The sequence below is a fragment of the Odocoileus virginianus genome, chromosome 9 (genome assembly GCF_023699985.2).
Source record: "Odocoileus virginianus isolate 20LAN1187 ecotype Illinois chromosome 9, Ovbor_1.2, whole genome shotgun sequence".
Taxonomy (NCBI): Eukaryota; Metazoa; Chordata; class Mammalia; order Artiodactyla; family Cervidae; genus Odocoileus; species Odocoileus virginianus.
In genome coordinates, this window is record NC_069682.1 from 13,177,598 (window position 1) to 13,198,552 (window position 20,955).

At 37.0% G+C, this 20,955-nt stretch overlaps 1 non-coding gene and 1 pseudogene across 1 annotated transcript; both read right to left on the bottom strand.

The window, feature by feature from the left end:
- Positions 1-2,208: 2,208 nt before the first annotated feature.
- Positions 2,209-3,562, bottom strand: LOC139036473 (large ribosomal subunit protein eL39-like; annotated as a pseudogene).
- A 1,097-nt stretch (positions 3,563-4,659) lies between these two features.
- TRNAC-ACA (transfer RNA cysteine (anticodon ACA)) lies at positions 4,660-4,732 on the bottom strand. The gene has a single exon. It is a non-coding gene; the product is annotated as a tRNA-Cys (tRNA).
- Positions 4,733-20,955: the final 16,223 nt, after the last annotated feature.

Sequence of the window (20,955 nt, forward strand, 5' to 3'; positions counted from 1 at the left end):
CATGAGTTTGAGCAAACTCTGGGAGACAGTTAAGGACAGCGAAGCCTGGTATGCTATAATCCATGGGGTCACAAAGAGTCAGAGATGACTTAGCAACTAAGTGTGTATACAAAAACATGTGTATACATGTTTGCATGTGTGTGTACATTTATGGAAAAGTACCCTTCATTTGCTATTCAAAGTTTACAAGGAAAAGGGAAAAAACTGATATTGACCTGAACATAAGTTGAGAGGCTTCAAGCTTCAAATAAACTGACCAAAATTTCAAATATATTTATGAGTCACCCTCTCAGAAGTTTAAAATTAATCTCTGTGTGTGTTCAGTCACTCAGTTGTGTCCAAGTCTTTGTGTCCCCCGCCCACCTCTGCCCAAGGAATTTTCCAAGCAAGAATACTGAAGTGGGGTACCATTTCCTCCTATAGGGAATTTTCCTGACCCAGGGATTGAACTCACTTCTCTTACATCTCCTACTTTGGCAGGAATACTCTTTACCACTAGCACAACCAAGGAAGCCCCTCAAGTGATCTAGAATCATTTTTTTATTACTTTTGACTCTATTCCACACTCCGTATATTTCATCACTGTGACTCCTTGATTTTGAAACTGAAATTTTGTACCTCTTGACCCCCCTCAACTATTTTCCTCATTCCTCTCATTTGGCAACCACCTGTTTTATCTTTGTATCTAATACTCTGTTTCTGCTTCATTTTGTTTATTATTTTTTTGGTTTCTTAGATTCTACATATAAGCAAAATTATACTGTATGTCTTTCTCTGTCTGTCTTGTTTCACTTTAGCATAATATGCTCTAGGTCGATACATGATTTTGCAGATGCCATGAAATCACCCTTTTCAATAGCTGTGTAATATTCTACATACCACATCTTCTTTATCCATTCATCTCTCAGTGGACACTTAATTTGCATCCATATCTTGGCTATTGTGAATAATGCCATAGTGAACATAGGGGTAAATGTGTCTTTTTGAATTCGTATTTTTGTTTTCTTTGGTACAGTATCCTAAGAATGGACTTACTGGGCCATTTGGTAGTGCTGTTTTTAATTTTATAGGATCATTCATACTGTTTTCCATAGTTACTGCACCAATTTACAATCTCACCAACAGTGCACGGGAGCGTCCTTTTCTCTATATCCTCTCCAACACATGTTACTTGTTCTTTTTGATGATATCCATTCTGACAGGTTTGAGTTGGTATCTCATTGTGGTTTTTGAGTTTCTCTTATAATTAGTGATGTTTAGCATTTTTTCATGTGTCCATTGGCCATCTGTATGTTTTCTTTGGATAAATATCTATTCAGACCCTCTGCTCATTTCTTCTATGAAGTTGTTTTTTATATTTAGCTGTGTGAATTCGTTGTGCATCTTAGATATTAGCCCCATATCTGATATATTGTTTGCAAATATCTTCTCCAATTTAGTAGTTAGCCTTTTCATTTTATTGATAGTTTCCTCTGTTGTACTTAGTTTATGGGACAATATGTTTATTTTTGCTTTTCTTTACCTTGCCTGAAGAGACTTATCCAAAAACATATGGCTAAGACCAGTGTCAACAGTGTACTGCCTATGCTTTCTTCTAGGAGTTTTAGGGTTTCAGGTGTTCAAGTCTTTAATCCATTTCATCTTTGTTTATGGTGTGAGAAAGTAGTCCAGTTTTATTCTTTTGAATTTAGTTGTCCAATTTTCCAAGCACCATTTATTGAAGACGTTCTCTTTTCCCTATTGTATAGTCTTGCTTCCTTTGTCACTGTAATTATAGAATTATGTTAATTATATAACATTACCTATGCTGTTCCCAACATGCAGTATTTGGAAATAGAATTTACTGTCCATAAAACTATTTGACCAAAACCAACAGGCCAAATTAGAACAAAGTCCATATTTTAAATGTTCTATTTTCATCATCTAGGGTGAATCAGATCACCAGCCCAGGTTGGGTACATGAGACAAGTGCTTGGGCCTGGTGCACTGGGAAGACCCAGAGGGATTGGGTGAAGAGGGAGGTGGGAGGGGGGACCGGGATGGGGAATACATGTAAATCCATGGCTAATTCATTTCAATGTATGACAAAAACCACTGCAATGTTGTAAAGTAATTAGCCTCCAACTAATAAAAATAAATGGAAAAAATAAATAAATTAATTAATTAAAAAATAAATAAATAATGTTCTATTTTCAAAAAAACATCTCATGTAGCTATTACTGAACCAATCTATTAGCAAAGAGACATAAAAACAAAGAAAAAGTAATTATTTTCTCAACAAAATGTGTCCAACTGTCCAGATAATGGTGGCTCTTTTCAGTTTGACGTGGTAATATACTAATGACCTGGTATAGCATGAATTCCTTGGGAAGCCACCTTGGTTCTTCTCCAGTGTCTCCTTTGGAGTTGTACTTGATTTTATTATCAGTTTTCATTCAGATCCATGGGGAAATGGAACGATTCTGCTTCTGTTTCTTGGCCAGGAGTTGCTTGAGCCTGACCATCTTATGAGAAGACATGGCGAGGAAGGGGGCAAACCACACATGTCGTAATAGCAGACAAAAGGAGGGGTTTGATCATTTTTTAACTGACAGCTATAAATTTTTGAAGCACAATGCCAAAGTTATTTTACTGACATGAAAGATGTGTTAATTTTGCTTTTGAAGTCACTTTTTAAGCCTTTATGTATTGCCACGACAGTAGCTCATGTTCCGTGGAGAAAGCAGGATGTAGGATCATCAGTCTTTGTAAAGGCAGTGTGTGATTGACATCAGGGCACATGTGTTACACACATGTGTGAGCAGAATGCATAAGCATGAGGGCGCCCTGGGCAGGGCAAGCAGGATGTTAATGGCTAAGAGCTGAGAGCGGGACACCTTGTGCCGCATAGTTCCCTCCCGAGAGTACATCTGTGCCTCTCTGAGCAACTGACTATGAGAAGAGCGATGTACATGGGCAAACAGCAAACAGATGTAAGTACCTGTGTGTTTTCACTCCAAAAGACTTTTCCCTTCCTTTCACCCATCGGCCTGTTTGGAATCATGTATCTAGAACTGGATCATTTTTAACTTGGACTTCTGGAACTAAAGATGGCTGATTCATCTGACGGATAATGAATTATGTTCTTTCTTGAATATAGACATCTTTCAAGTGTGTCCCTGTTTGTAGACATGGACTCAAGATTCCTGGAAAATGCTGCTGCTGTCTGTCTCTCATGCCTCATGGAAATGGCAGAGATGGCTCGGCAGTGAGAAGAGAAAGCTGTGGCAGGCATCAGGTTTCACGTTTTATTTTTGTCATGTTTGTACCTTGTTCCACTCTCAGTAGCAGCATGATGTCAGTCACATTTCAATCAGATGAAAACCTGAATTTTTCATATTAATTAAAGTTCGATGGATTCTTTATAAAGAATACATGAAAAGATCAGCAGTGGTGGGTTAGGGGAAAGTCACATGGGGTGGATTTTCTGCAGATTAACTGTGGGCTGACTTGAACTTCCCCCTGGGTTTTCTGGATGGATTCCAAATGTAGGAAGAACTTGACAATGTGACTTTATCCTGCATGATTTTCTTCCCTGATGAAGAGAACCACAAAGGAAAAGGGAGAAGAAATGCTTTAAATGAGAAGGGACATAGACAGATTCATGTGTGTGTGTGTTTGTGTGTGTATGTTTGTGTGTGTACTGTTGTTCTCCCCTGAAATAATACAAAATTGTGCAGGAAAAAATAGAGTGATAAAGCTTCTCTGCATGCATGTGTCTCTAGCAGCATACGACAGGCAGCATATTAAGGCCTGTGCCCCCCCACCAAACTCCCTATTCCAGTCATAACAGGTGCCCATGAAGGCATCTGAAAATTCAGTTAGAGTGGACTTGCCCTAGTCCCTAGATTATTACCATGTCAAATGCATCTAAGTTCCATTTTTTTTTTATCTTCTAACTCAGCGGTCCCCAACTTTTTGGCACCAGGGACCTGTTTTGTGGAAGAAAATTTCTTCATAAAACAGGGGAGCGGGTGATAGTTTCAGGATGATTCAAGTGCATTACACCTATTGCATACTTTATTTCTGTTATTATTACATCATTTCTACTTCAGATCATCAAGCATTAGATCCCTGAGGTTGAGGATCCCTGTTCTAATTCATACGTGCAGATTTTTGTTGGGGGGAGCTGCACTGCCACCCCCCCAACAGGTGCAGCTTTCTTTGTTGTTACAGGAGGGTTTTCTCCAGTTACAGCATGGTGGGGTTACTCTTTAGTTGCAGTGTGTGGGCTTCTCATTGTAGTGGCTTCTCTCGTTGCAGAGCACAGGCTCTAGAGCTCACAGGATCAGTAGTTGTGGCTCACGGACTTAGTAACCCTGCTGCATGTGGGATCTAGGACCAGGGATCCATCTGGTGTCCCTGGCATTGCAAGGCCGATTCTTAACCACTGGGCCACCAGGGAGCCCCTAAATGCAGATCTTTGAAGTATCATTTGACAAAGACATAGATAAGAAAAAAAAAATCAACACTGTGGAGACATGTATAGACTAAGTGCAGTCACTCAGTAGTGTCTGACTCTTTGCGACCCCATAGACTGCAGCCTACCAGACTCCTCCGTCCATGGGATTTTCCAGGCAAGAGTACTGGAGTGGGGTGCCATTGCCTTCTCCAGAGGATCTTCCCGACCCAGGGATCGAACCTGGGTCTCCTGCATTGTAGGCAGATGCTTTACCATCTGAGCCACCGGGGAAGTCCTTCACGTATAGTCTAACTAAAACTAAATTCAAACTTAAACTCATAAACATCACTCTAATGGAACTGCCTGTTACACATTCTGAAGGTTCATAAAAACTGTCCTGAGCAAGAGAGATAGTCTTTGTCCTTATTCTGGTCACCTCAGGTTCAGTCGACCAGCTGTCTTCTTTCCATAGGGTTTCTGAAAACATCCTGACTAAAGGAAGTTCACAGACACTCTGTGCCCTTACAAGCTTCAGATTCCTAATGTCTGGGGCTTCCCACTTTAACAGTTACTGCTGTTACAGTTACTGCTATGTTAATACTATTAGTCTGCCTGCTTTATCTATCTGTCTCTATTAGGAAAACTTATGTTACTCTTTTAATCTTTCACACTTCCCTTTTGGGGCACTGCATCCATCTGTAATAGTACCCACTTCCCACATGGAGTTAATGTTTCACATGATCCCATTGAAATCTTTCTCAAGAGTTCACTTGTTTGATCAGTTGCCCTGGCCAAAGTGGAGTTTAGGATATTCAGTCCTGAGAACCCAATATATCTCTTGACAGTGATTCTCCAGTTGTGGAACCTGAAGTGATGGGGTGGGAGAAAGTCACTTGGGGTGGATTTTCTGCAGATTAACTGTGGGCTGACTTGAACTTCCCCCTGGGTTTTTCTGGATGGATTCCAAATGTAGTAAGAGATTGACGAACAATGTGACTTATCCTGCATGATTTTCTTTTGAGTGAAGTGGTAATAGTGCATGAAGTATGATAGAATTTACTTAGCCATTATTGAGGTATTAACAAAAATTGCATAAATATACTATTATACTGATCATTCTTTTTTTTTTTTTGTCTATTTTTATTTTATTAATTGCTAGAAAGACTTGCCAATATTCAAATGTGCTTCTTCTGAGAGTTGCCCCAGTGCGATCTCAAGAATCTATGTTAACATCCTTTTCTGGAAACGACCTCTTCTTAGTTGTTGTATTCTTGAAGAGCCTGGGCCATGAAGAGTTTGCCTAACTTCTGGGCAGTGAACTCCTTGATTGCAGGCCAGATTAACACAAACACTGATCATTCTTTAAAAAGCAAAAACAGGCTACTCTCATGGTGGGACGGACTCTGTTATAGTGATTGGGTGATAGAAGGCCTATAAAAGTTAGCAACTACGGCTCTGGTCACCAAGCAATGCAGTTTCTCTAGATCCACCCTCCTTCTTTACTATGACCATAACATCATGATTGTACCCCTGCTGTCTTATACCAGGTGGAATAATTTACCCCTTCCTTATGTTTTTGATAAGAATGATTAACTTCCAAGGACAATGCCTCTATGAAGTGCCTGCCCCCTGGAAACCACATGCATTCATCTCTGATGCTTTTTGCTTTCTTTTTCAATGCCCCAGCCCTCCAAGCAGTGGGGCAAAGGGTAAAATGGCCATGTGAATATGCATTTGAAGAGCTCTCATAATACCATAAAATTGCATTTTAAATACTTTATCTTTTTCATGCCTCTTCATTGTTATAACACATTACTGACTTACAATAAGTCAACTATTGGTTTTGTTTAATGTAGCATGCTGATATCTACAAGATCTTTAAGTTGTTGGGGAGAAAAGCCTTTTTATAAATGAAATGAAACACAATATCATGTTATGTGAGCCAGAGAAACCAAGAAGAAAGAAAGGGAAAGTGCAGTAATGTAGGAATGCAGGTTGGTAGGGAATATGAGGATGAAATGAGTAGTATAAATATTCTACAATCATGCAACTTAGTTGAGATGAGTTTTAAAGAAGTCCCATAAGCAATCACCTGTTATAATATTTTATGCATTAAATGAATAGAGAAAATAAATGTTTTATAACACTTGATCACTGGTATATATTATTTGGGAAATAATATACAAGCCTATTTATTCTCTCCTTCTCTTGGTTGCATCTACCTTTTGTTCACTGCCCTCTTGGTTAGAACTTAGTGAAGTAAGCAAGTAAATATCGTAACTAAACCAACTGATACACTCTGTGGAGATGTTGTCAAATGCTGAATATCACAATATACATTTCTAATGTAAAAATAAATAATTTTGAATGCTTGCTCCTTGCCTGTCATTGTTGTAGACTGGCACACTCTTTGTGAGCAAAATAAGGGTTAAGTCTCCAATGAATAATAAAATTAAAATGTGCAGAATGGATATTTAAAATGAATGCTTGAGCCTTTAAAATTCATGATGATTTGTCTGTACTTATTTGTAATATGAAATAGAAAATTTGTCTTCAAAATTGTTTTTGAATGCTCGATCATAAGTTTGAATAAAGCCAGCCATCATGAATCTGCTAAACTCACTATGAATCACAACAGGACACCAATGCCTACTTTGACTTTAATAGTGAAAGACATGACTCAAATGTTTTATTTGATAATAATTGAAAACCTTGGTATTGAGCAAATTTATTTTCTACCATGAGACTATTTTTTTTTTATGGAATGAATTCAATGCATTTTCTAATCCATCATTCAAAGGTTATTTTCATTCATCAATTTAGAATGTACTTTCTTTTTAAACAGCTTTTTTTTTTTGGTAAGGAAAAGAAAAGAATAGAAAAGTCTCCTTTAAAATTGCATGTGTGGTTTTTCTACTTTCTGATTGATCAAATGAAAATATGATGTTTTTATATCTTTCGTTTTTTGAGAGGGGAAAAATACTATGTAGTTCTATCATATTTCTTTCCTAGTATATACACTGAATGTTATGTCCCCTCAAAATTCATATGTTGCAACACTAACCCCCAAGATGATAGTATTAGGAGATGTGCCTTCAGGAGGTGACCAGATCTTGAGGGTGGAGCTGTCATGAATGGAATTAATGCCCTTATATGAGACACCATGGGTTTCCTCTGTGGCTCAGTTGGTAAAGAGTCTGCCTGCAGTACCGGAGACCCATGTTCAATCCCTGAGGAAGATCCTCTGGAGAAAGAAATGGCAAACCACTGCAGTATTCTTGCCTAGGAATTCTCATGGGCAGAGGGGCCTGGTGGTGTACCATCCAAGGGGTCTCAAAGAGTCGGATAGGTCTCAAAGACTAACCTGCCACCACCATGAGCCCCCACAGAGTTCCCCTCCTCTTTCACCATGTGAGGGCAGAGGGAAAATGCACTGTGTCTGAACCAGGAGAGACCACATCTGCTGGAGCATTGATCTTGGACTTCTAGTCTCCAAAACTGTGAAAAATAATTGGCAGTTGTTTAAGCCATTCAGTGTATGCTGCTCTGTTATGGCAGCCAGAATGGACTAAGATACTTCCTTATTAATATATATGTAGTAATAGAAAGTCAAGACAGATAATAAATCAAAGAATTCAGCCCTGCTGACAGAGGATGTTTTTAGAAGAAAAGCAAGTATTTGGGTGACTTTCAGCAAATCTCTACAGGAAACCAGAAGATAGGAGCTTTTGATGAAGCCTTTTTAGTGGTACAACTTTCAAAAGGAAAGGCTCCATCTCTCTGTCCTCTGCTCTCAGAGTGATAGATACACACGAAAAGACGATCACTCCTAATGCAAATCACTGATTTGATGTAAATATTTGCAGAAGGAGAAAAAAGTTTCTTCTATTTTCACTGAAGGAGTGAAATATCTTGGATATTAAGAATGGAATGAATCGATTCACTTATGAAAACTTTTGTGGGAGCCAAAGAGAATTCCTAGTCTGGTTGAAGATAATAGTGACTAATAATTGAAACTGTTTACTTATTGCCTACTGTGTACCTAGTGTTTTGTGTCCTTGTCTTTAATTCTGCAACCACCTTTCATGTCAGATTTTACTACCATCATATATATTGCAGATGAGCAAAATGAAATTTGAAGAGGTTAAATGATATACCCAAAAATAAATAAATAGTAGTTTCTTAAGTTCCTCTATCACTGAACATAGATGCAAAAATCCTTAACAAAATTCTAGCAAACAGAATCCAACAACATATTAAAAAAATCATTCATCATGACCAAGTGGGCTTTATCCCAGGAATGCAAGGATTCTTTAATATCTGCAAATCAATCAATGTAGTACACCACATTAACAAATTGAAAGATAAAAACCATATGATTATCTCAATAGATGCAGAAAAAGCCTTTGACAAAATTCAACATCCATTTATGATTAAAACTCTCCAGAAAGCAGGAATAGAAGGAACATACCTCAACATAATAAAAGCTATATATGACAAACCCACAGCAAGCATCACCCTCAATGGTGAAAAATTGAAAGCATTTCCCCTGAAATCAGGAACAAGACAAGGGTGCCCACTCTCACCACTACTATTCAACATAGTTTTGGAAGTGTTGGCCACAGCAATCAGGGAAGAAAAAGAAGTTAAAGGAATCCAGATAGGAAAAGAAGAAGTGAAACTCTCTCTGTTTGCAGATGACATGATCCTCTACATAGAAAACCCTAAAGACTCTACCAGAAAATTACTAGAGCTAATCAATGAATACAGTAAAGTTGCAGGATATAAAATTAACACACAGAAATCTCTTGCATTCCTATACACTAACAATGAGAAAACAGAAAGAGAAATTAAGGAAACAATACCATTCACCATTGCAACAAAAAGAATAAAATACTTAGGAGTATATCTACCTAAAGAAGCAAAAGACCTATACATAGAAAACTATAAAACACTGATGAAAGAAATCAAAGAGGACACAAACAGATGGAGAAATATACCGTGTTCATGGATTGGAAGAATCAATATTGTCAAAATGGCTATACTACCCAAAGCAATCTATAGATTCAATGCAATCCCTATCAAACTACCAACGGTATTTTTCACAGAACTAGAACAAATAATTTCACAATTTGTATGGAAATACAAAAAACCTCGAATAGCCAAAGTAATCCTGAGAAAGAAGAATGGAACTGGAGGAATCAATCTGCCTGACTTCAGACTCTACTACAAAGCCACAGTCATCAAGACAGTATGGTACTGGCACAAAGACAGAAATATAGATCAATGGAACAGAATAGAAAGCCCAGAGATAAATCCACGAACCTATGGTCACCTTATCTTCGACAAAGGAGGCAAGGATATACAATGGAAAAAAGATAACCTCTTTAACAAGTGGTGCTGGGAAAACTGGTCAACCACCTGTAAAAGAATGAAACTAGAACACTTTTTAACACCATACACAAAAATAAACTCAAAATGGATTAAAGATCTAAATGTAAGACCAGAAACTATCAAACTCCTAGAGGAGAACATAGGCAAAACACTCTCCGACATAAATCACAGCAGGATCCTCTATGACCCACCTCCCAGAATTTTAGAAATAAAAGCAAAAATAAGCAAATGGGACCTAATGAAACTTAAAAGCTTTTGCACAACAAAGGAAACTATAAGCAAGGTGAAAAGACAGCCCTCAGATTGGGAGAAAATGATAGCAAACAAAGCAACAGACAAAGGATTAATCTCAAAAATATACAAGCAACTCCTCCAGCTCTACTCCAGAAAAATAAATGACCCAATCAAAAAATGGGCCAAAGAACTCAACAGACATTTCTCCAAGGAAGACATACAGATGGCTAACAAACACATGAAAAGATGCTCAACATCACTCATTATCAGAGAAATGCAAATCAAAACCACAATGAGGTACCATTATACCCCAGTCAGGATGGCTGCTATCCAAAAGTCTACAAGCAATAAATGCTGGAGAGGGTGTGGAGAAAAGGGAACCCTCTTACACTGTTGGTGGGAATGCAAATTAGTACAGCCACTATGGAAAACAGTGTGGAGATTTCTTAAAAAGCTGGAAATAGAACTGCCATATGACCCAGCAATCCCACTTCTGGGCATACACACCGAGGAAACCAGATCTGAAAGAGACACGTGCACCCCAATGTTCATCGCAGCACTGTTTATAATAGCCAGGACATGGAAGCAACCCAGATGCCCATCAGCAGACGAATGGATGAGGAAGCTGTGGTACATATACACCATGGAATATTACTCAGCCATTAAAAAGAATTCATTTGAATCAGTTCTAATGAGATGGATGAAACTGGAGCCCATTATACAGAGTGAAGTAAGCCAGAAAGATAAAGACCATTACAGTATACTAACACATATATATGGACTTTAGAAAGATGGTAACGATAACCCTATATGCAAAACAGAAAAAGAGACTCAGATGTATAGAACAGACTTGTGGACTCTGGGAGAAGGTGAGGGTGGGATGTTTCAAGAGAACAGCATTGAACCATGTATATTATCTAGGGTGAAACAGATCACCAGCCCAGGATGGGTACACGAGACAAGTGCTCGGGCCTGGTGCACTGGGAAGACCCAGAGGGATCGGGTGGAGAGGGAGGTGGGAGGGGGGACTGGGATGGGGAATACATGTAAATCCATGGCTAATTCATTTCAATAACTGAGTTCCAACACAAAGCTTCATCTTAAAAGTAGAGACCATTCATTGCCTTGTACTACCACCTGGATGAAAGAGATCCTGAGTTAACACATCTGGGAAAGGTCATGTTCCCTTAAAAGGAATCTACAGTTTAAAATAAGGCAAATTTAATGGAAGAAAAAAAAAACAGAAGAAAAATTTAATAAAGGCATAAGCAATCACTAAACTTTATTTTAAGCTCATTTCTCATAAAATTCTTGCATTTCATTGTGAATTTTGTCGTGGGTTTTTCTGGCATACAAAGTGAAAACTATAACAAGTCTTTTGAGTAAAAGTAACTCATAAGACTTCTAAGATTCTTTTTAAGAAAGTTTGACATTAGTTTATATTAAAACAGAAAAAAAATCAAACGCATACCAATCTCTTATCCAATAACATACCCAAAGTCCAGTTTAAAGATGAAAATATTTTTCATGATTCACTGTCCAGAATCTAAATACATGGAAAATATGTACCATTTAGATAACAGGTAAATTATGAAAATTGTCATTGTTTGAATAACCATTCCTAAAAAAAGAACAAACCTCCAAATGATTGAAATTTTATTTTTAATCTGAATTCTTTTGCCACAATTAATATTTGAGTCAAACCTCCCTCGTGTTGACTGAAAAAAAGCTAATTTTTTCCCTCGTACATAAACATTAATATTTAATTTGCAAGTAATAAGGCTTGCTTATGCAAAAAGGGCCTGGTTAATTTTTGAAATTGTTTGATAGTTCATGGAATTTGAGAAGAAAAATACATCTGAACCAGTGAAAAACCAGAATCACAAATGCTATCAGAACTCAGTTTTTCTCTTACCATTTCTGTTCCTATTTTTCCTTCTATCCATTTCTCTCCATCCCTCCCTTTCCCTCTCTGCCCCTCCCTTCTTCCACATCCATCTTTCTCTCTCTCCCTCTTTCTCTTTCCCTCCCTCCCCTAAAAAGAATGCTACTTTCATTTTCCAATCCATATGAGAAACTTATGATGACCTCTAACACCCAAGCTGGTTACCGTAAAGACACCATCTGGGTTCTACATCCACCTACCTCCTGGAAGAGCTGAGCTTGAGCCAGCCTGAGTCAGACACTCTCTTCAGAACCAGTCAACTGTGTCTCTGTGTGCACAGTGTTATGTGTACAAAAAGGATCACAGTGGTACTTACATGGATAGAGGTTATAAATCCAAAAATTGAGGCATTGACCTCTGAGAATAAAATCCATAAATGCCACTATTTATAACTTAAGTAGCCTTTTCAGTGTCATTCGAGGATAATTATCACATTAGCTTATCCTTCTGCTCTTCCAGACCTTAAGATATATAGTCCAGTGTTTCTTGACTCACCACAAATCAGCCATCATTTTAAGATGAACACTGCTTGATTCAGTTGCTTTCTGAGTCTGGACTCATGAAGCGTTCCAACTGTACTTGGCATGAGTTATTAGTACACTTAGGGAAGCTGCCAAAATATGCAGAGTGTCTTTGGCAGAAGGGAAAAAAAACAGATGGTCTCATCAAATGGATCACGTTCATGGGCATTAAGTTAGATTCAGAGATAAAAAAAAATGATATCTGCTGGGGGAATATGTTTAAAGGGTTAAGTAGTTCAGTTATCATAATCTCAGACATAGAGCTTTGGGAAACTGACTGTGAATTTGAGAATATAGGCCAGATTCCAGATATTAAAATGGTAACAGGAAAGGATGCTTCATGATCTGAAACTCTACAACAGCGTTCCTAGGGGCTAGGAAGTACTTTATAGTTCACACTGGCCAACAGAGTCAGACATGAGCAGAGTCAGTGTGCAAAACACCTCAGTGTGAATGACAGCTGGACAGGAGAGCAGGATGCTGGGCTGAATGAATCACAAGCTGGAATCAAGACTGCAGGGAGAAATAACAACTTCAGATATGCAGATGATGCTAATCTAGTGGCAGAAAGTGAAGAGGAATTGATGAGCCTCTTGATGAGAGTGAAAGAGAGTGAAAAAGCAGGCTTAAAATTCAACATTCAAAAAACTAAGATTATGGCATCCAGGTCCATCACTTCATGGCAAAAACAAAGAGTAAAAGTGGAAGTAGTGACAAATTTTATGTTCTAGGGCTCCCACATCACTGTGGAGGATGACTGCAGCCATGAAATGAAAAGATTCTTTCTCCTTGAAAGGAAAGCTTATGACAAACCTAAACAGTGTATTAGAAAGCAGAGACATCACCTTGCTGACAAAGGTCATATAGTCAAAGCTATGTTTTTTTCCAGTAGTCATATACAGATGTGAGAGTTGGACCATACAGAAGGCTGAGTGCTAAAGAGTTAATGCTTTTGAATTGTGGTGCTAGAGAAGATGCTTAGGAGTCCTACGGACTGCAAGAAGATAAAATCAATCAACCCTAAAGGAAATCAACCCTGACTGTTCATTGGAAGGACTGATGCTGAAGCTGAAGCTCCAATACTTTGGTCACCTGATGGGAAGAGCCAACTCATTGGAAAAGACCCAGAACCTGGGAAAGTTGAGGGCAGAAGGAGAAGAGGGCAACAAAGGATCAGATGGTTGGATGGCATCACTGACTTAATGGACATGAATCTGAGCAAATGCCAGGAGACAGTGAAGGGCACAGGAGCCTGGCACACTGCAGCCCATGGGGTCACCAAAAGTTGGACACAACTTAGTGACCTAACAACAATGACAACAGAACGTATAAGCAATATGATAGACTTCCATCAAACTCTTCAGCAATTTTAGAGCATAAAGAGAACCTGGAGGTCATTCCATCTAAGCTCTTCATTTTGCAATGAAGGAAACCAAAGTCAAAAAAGGAAGCATTCTCTTATTGTCAAGGAGAGTGCTGTTCTTTCCATTATCAAACAGGTACTTTGAGTTAGTATTCAAAAAGGGTAAAAAATCTGCTGAGGAAGAAATTTTTATAAAAGTTCATCCAGGACTGCTTTATCTGATAACCACTTTGCTTCTGGCATGCTTTTGTATTTTAGTAATGAGTGTAATGGGAGAAATGCAAGTCATAAATGGAGGAATACTACCATCAAGCTTGGGACAGGACACAGCCAAAAATTCAGTTTATGCTTTAATGAAGTTGGTAAAAGTTCATATGTGGGTGGTCACTTAATAAAGACACATAGTGACCTGAGCTCTAAAGGACAGCTCTAAACACAAGCCTTCTAAGATTAATTGATACATTGGGTGGAGCAAAGATAGCTGTCAACATCCATGCTTTTCCTTCATATCACAGAGTCACTCTGGAAAGTAACTACCCAGCCAGGAATTTGCATTTCCCCTTCATTACGACCAGAAATGAGAACAGAAGTGATGTGTGTGCCTCCAGTCTAAAGGGGTTAAGTTTTTGGTGTGCTTTCTCTGTACTTTTCCCCCTGGCTACTGGTTGGAAGCAGGGGACTCTACAAACCTGAAGACTGACTGCAAGTGGGAAAGAGGTCTCTATATCACAGCGCGGAAGAAAGTTTTCCACAGCCCAGAAACACCCACATTCCATTGCTGCTTGAGTGAGAAATAAACCTCAGTAGAATGGAGCTACTGAAAATTTGTTATTCATTAAAGCAGCTAAAATTCTCCCAATTAATACAGTAGACTATTTCCTTATGTAGATGCCATGTTGGTTGTGTCTGAAAGTGTGTGATAATAGGCCATGTTCCTAAAGGAATATGTTTGAATTAAGTAAGTTTATTAGAAATGCAGAATGTACAGGAGTTTCCAGCTTGAGCATCTTAGTTACATGAGCATTCCTTTAGAGCTTCAGAGCAGATCTGTCTCTTTGTATAATAGAAGATAAAGCTTTATGCCGAAATAATAACTTATAATTTGATGCCATGGCCTGATTCAAAGAATATTATTTGAGTGAAAATTTCCAAAGAACTCTTGGGAATTACATGAGCTGCAATTTCTAACATAATTCTTTAAGTTATCTCTGTTAGGGCCAAAACAGCCTAATCTGTTTGTGTCAACAAGAAAATCTCAAAGAAGATGATTGAGGCACTTAAATATCCCAACAAATAGAACACAACCTCAAGGGGTGTTAACGTAGTAAAATGCACATGGAATATTGTAACAGGACAGAACCCTAACAATCACCTGGCCCAATTTCTTCATTTTACATATTAGAAAACTGGCTTTAGTTTTTAATATCACTCAGCTAATAAATTATTTAAGACCTCTGAGACCTTTGACTTTTTCTAGAAAACTGTAGTTTCCACTAAGAAACACTATATCCAATATGAATTTATCACAAACCCATATTTTCTTTTACTTATCTCTTATCTCTTTTGCATCTCAAACTGGTTTCTTGTGCTGATCTGTGAAAGGGACTTGACTTAAACTCACCCAGCAGTGAGATCTTTGCTAAGGATTTAAGCTTTACATAGTAATGTTTACTTCTTAGAGTCTTCAAAGCCATGAGTAGGCAGTATAACTTTCCTTTTGGCTATATATACCTGTGAAAAATGTAAAAGCATGACCTTAGCATCCACATTATAACCAGGAAAAAAATGTAATGGTAACAGAAGAATGTGTTAGAAACTTCTGCCAGTTCCTTCTAATACACACTCTATGAGAAATGGGGTGATTTGCACAAAAGAATTTTCCAATGGGGCAGTTGGCACTGACACCCAGATTCTTGATTCTATGTCGTAAGTTTAAAAGACAAGCTATTTGAATTCTAACCATTTCATTCAACAAGTTTTTTGTTAAATAGGATGGATCTGAGGATTGATAATATCACCTTTTGCATTGAAGTCTCCAAATTAGTTGTAGTGGAAAAAATATTCAGTTTTGTTTAACTTCACAAGTGAAAGATAACAAGTTCTTAACAACATGCTCCCATGGAGAAGTAAGAGAAATCAGACTTGTGCTTTCTTCCTCCTGATTGCTTTTCTAATCTTTTTTTTTTTTTTAAGTCTTAAGCAAAGATAACTGCAGTGCTAATGCGTTAAAACCAGGAGGATTTTTGTTTTTCAGAGGAAGAAAATCTGTAGTGAATTTTATGCCAGATAATTTTATTGTGTAGACACTGTGTGATATCCCTTAAGGTATGACCACATGCATGGTGGAAATAAATTACTCCATTGGCAAAACACTGGAAAAGAATAAAGATTTATAATCCCAGTTATTGATCGCCAAAATGGTAGGAGTGTCTTTCTCTGCCAAGAGAAATTGTTAAAGAGGAGAGAAACTGACAAAAGAGACAAGAAACTCTCAGTAATGGGAGCCACGAAAGGTATAATCAGGTCTTCTTCCTCTATACAAATAAATAAATTGTATCAAAGCAAAAGAAATAATTAACTTATATTACCTATCAGGGAGGCCAAATAACCCAAGAAAAAAATAAACCCTTTAGACATCTAGCTTAGGGAAGATAAAATCACATTATACCAAACATATATACAGCTCTTTGTGTACATATGTGTGATTATGCACAGTGTTTCTTAAATAGACTAAAAAATGGTTAGATAATAACATCCACTAATGCTCTCATCACAAAAGTCATTCTTCAGGCTTACACATATGGAAATAATGCTCTTAACTTTAAATAGCAAGAGGAGAGGTCAATCAAAAAGAATTTTAGAACAACATCAAACAATAATCCAAATCAAAATGATTGTGAACCACCCAAAGAACTCTGATTATTTTATAAATTCTGTTTCTAAAACTTTTTAAATGTGTATACAAATTTTAAAACTTTTATTTAAAATACTGAGTGTTATTTTTACCTATATAATGGAAAAGATACAATAAGATAAAGGTGTCAGCACTGGTAGTTACAGCATTCAGTCTTCAGTAGTATCTCTCTTATTTCTCTGGGTTAAATTCTGGGAATTCAACCACAGAGCAATTGGATGTGTATATCTTTAACTCATAGTAGATTTTAGACTGTACATTTCTTTTCTTCTAATGTCAATGTCAGACTTTATCCTCCTCCATTTTCAAAGCACTTTGTGTAAAAATGGGCACTATTCATTTGATAAGATTCACCAGTGTATCTGGGTTTGGACTTTGCAGAAAGATATAGTATTACAAATCTAGTTATTTTAATAAATAAATAGTTTTCAGGTGTTCTGTTTTTTCTGGTGTCAGATAAATGCAAGCTTCCAAGGAATGTGTAAATTTTTACCTGATTTCTTACTGATCTGGAGTTTTAGACAATGTTCCCTTATTCTTACAGGGTCTGGACAGTATGTAGCAATACTTCCTCTTCTGTTCCTGATGTTGGTAATTTGTTTCTATTTGTTCTATCTTTTAAAATTTATTAATGTTTGATTTTTGACCCAAGATACTATATATCTGTGACTGCTTCATGTGTACTTGAAAAAAAAAGCAAGTGTATTCTTCAGTTACTTGGTATAATGTTCTGAGGACAGATCTTCTATATCCTTATTGATTTTTTTTGTCTGCTTGTTCAAACTATTTCTGTAGGAAGAGTCAAGATCTTCAACTTTATTTTGAGTTTGGTCTCTTTCTCTCTTTAGTTCTGTCTGTTTTGCTTCATTTTTGGGAAATTCTATTATTAAATACATACATGTTTAAAATTATATGTTTTCCTGTTGAGATTATCCTTTATCAGTATAAAATTCCCACTTCTGTATTTGACATTACATCTTATCTAAAAATCTTAGTTTTATATATGTTTAACTTGTCATATATTTTCATATTTTTCATCATTTTCATAAGCTTAATATTTACATCGTATACTTCTGTATCATTTTACTTGAAACCTAATTGTCTTATATTTTAAAGTTAATCTCATAGATTGCATTTTGTTGGGTCTCACTTTTTATATAGCCTGATAACCTCTGCTTTTTAATTGGAATGTTTGATTCATTTACATTAATGTAATTATTAATATTGTTGTTCAGTTACTAGATCGTGTCTGACTCTTTGCAACCTCATGAACTACAGCACGCCAGGCTTCTTTGTCCTTCCCTATCTCCATGGGTTTGCTCAAACTCATGTCTATTGAGTCAGTGATGCCATCCAACCATCTCATCCTCTGTCCTCCCCTTGCCCTCAGTCTTTCCCAGCATCAGGGTCTTTTCCAACAAGACAGCTCTTCACGTCAGGTAACCAAATTTATTGATATATTTGGAATTAATTCTACCATATTTCTACTTGCTTTCTATTTGTCTCATTTATTGTTGTCCTATTGTTTTCTCTCTTCTTGCCTTTTGGGTGAAACATACACACACCCACACACATATCACGCCTATTCTAATATCAAGCAAATATGTAAGAAAGCTGGTTAATATGGGTAATCAGTTGTAATAAGACTAGATTAATGTCTTTTTTAAAAGAGTGTTAAATTTTTTTACAATAGCAAGTTAATTAACTGGTATCTCTAACTTGATTTTGTTGAAGTTCAGTTATGGGTTTTGTAAGGAATATTGCAGTAACTTTTGGACATGATGTTACTTCTAAAGTGTAACCATGCTACTATATCAGCTGAATGCCCAGGGTATTAACAACGTCCTTCCATTATGATTGGGTCAGAACATCAGTCTCTCCTAAAACTGTACAATCTCTTGGTTCCACTTTCAAACTTGTTGCAGTCACTCCCTGCTAGACAACGTGGAATTTCTCCCTCACTTTAAGCAAGGAACACATACTTAGGAGCCCCTCTCTCCACTGCCTCCTCCTTTCTGGCAACCTGTACTGCAAATCTGAGCTGCTTACACAGCCTTGAAATGTGTTTTCAATGTTCTCATGTCAATGAGACTAAGATGTTCTGCTTTAACTCTACTTTTCTTTGCTGCATTTAGGAATCTCTTCCTAGGTTAGGAGCTGGGGTGAATATGCTGCTAACCTAATATATTTCCCTTTTCCCAGGGATGACCATTCTGAGCTTTCTATGGTTTAATATCTGTGCATGGTTGTTTCCTATGTTTTACCCAGTTTTATAGCTATTCATAAGTCCAATAGTTCTTTCACGGTAGCTAGAAACTGAACCCTTTAAAAAACACCAACAACAGTTTTTTCTCTTCCTTATGTTATGAATATAGATTTCCTTTTATTCAGTTTTTAGATGTTCCCTGAAGTTGTTGCTTTATGTTTTTGTCATGAATTAATGGGAAATTTTCATTAATTACTCCTCCAAATATCACTCCTCATTGATTCTCTTTATTCTTACCTTCTGGAACTCTTCTGATACATTTGTTTAAATTCCCTGCTCTTATCCAATATTTCAGCCAATCTAGGTTGCGTGCTAGGTGAGGGGTACCAATACTTTCATTACTGAGGAATCTGGGACTTTTGTTGCCTACTGTCATCTTGCTATGGTTATTGCAATTATCTGTTTACTCTATTGTAGGCATGGAAGTACACACTTATGAGATTTGTAACCAACAATATAATCCTTGGTGTATAATGTTTATAAACTAAAAGAAATAAATAACAGAGAGCATATACTTTTCATGTCAGCAAAACAACCAGAAATGCGCAGCAGATGATATATAATATACACACTTTTTATAGTAACCAAAACGAAACAGACAAAAATTTATAAATAACCCAAATACCTATCAACTGAACAGTGAAAAATAATTTATGTTGAATTAACAATGGAATAGTCCACATAAGTGACTCTTCATTATCTACAGCTACAACATCTACATTCTTATTGGAAATCTAACATTAAGTGAAACAACAAATTTCAGAAGACCAAAGCACAGCATGATATCATTTACATAAAAGTCAAAACTAAGAAGAAATAACATTATATTTCAAGAAAGATAGGGTGAAAGTGTTCATAGCACAACAGCCTTATATTGAGAAAAATGTGTAGAACCAAATACATTCTAAAATAAAATATTTATACACACCATAGACATGTAGATACAATAAGGATTAAAAAGACTCAAATTCTAAACAGCAGGCAGATTTCCAGGGTGAATGAGATGCTGATTCCTCAGAGGTAGTTTTCTATCCTGTGCATGTAAATACTAAGACTCTGATCTTGGTCCAGACAGAGCACTACTCCTGAGAAGGGGAAAATACACAGATTTTGCTTTTTGAGGGTTGTGCTTATGCTTTCTTATACTTCCCTATAGTTTTGAGCATATTTGTTTAAATGTTTACTATAGTGATTACTATCTCTCTTTTTAAATAAATTTTGACAGTTTTGAAGCTATTGGTTGATATTTTTACTTTATTAACATGTTTATTTTGTTTTCCTCATTAATGCATTTAAATGTGATAAGATTATTTAAAGATTTTGACATGGAAACCTTTATTTTACAGAGGAGATTTGGTATACAGCTCAAACAAAGCATTCTGGATCTTCCTTTGGTTCTAAACTATCACATTTTGATTGAAATGCTTTGCACTTATAGATTAATTTGAGTAAAATTGGCTTTCTGTAATGTTATGTCATTAAGACATTCATATCCCATGTTGTTTCAGTAATATTATTTCAGTAGTACTCAATAGAAGGTAATAATCTTGTCCAAGAAGTTCTTGCATAGTGTGACAGTATTAGTCGCTCAGTCATGTCTGACTCTGCAAACTCTGGAACTGGAGCCTGCCAGGCTCCTCTGTCCATGGAATTCCTGAGGCAGTGCTGGAGTGGGTATCCATCCTACTCTCCAGGGGATCTTCCTGACCCTAAGATCAAACCCAGTCCCTGCATTTACCATCTGAGGCCCCAGGGAAGCCCAAGATCTTGCCTATCATTTTGTGAAATCTCTCTTTCAAGGATTCAGTTTTGTTCAAAGTATATGGAGAGTTGTGTTTTCCACTAATTTTTTTTATTGCTTAAGTATAGATATATTC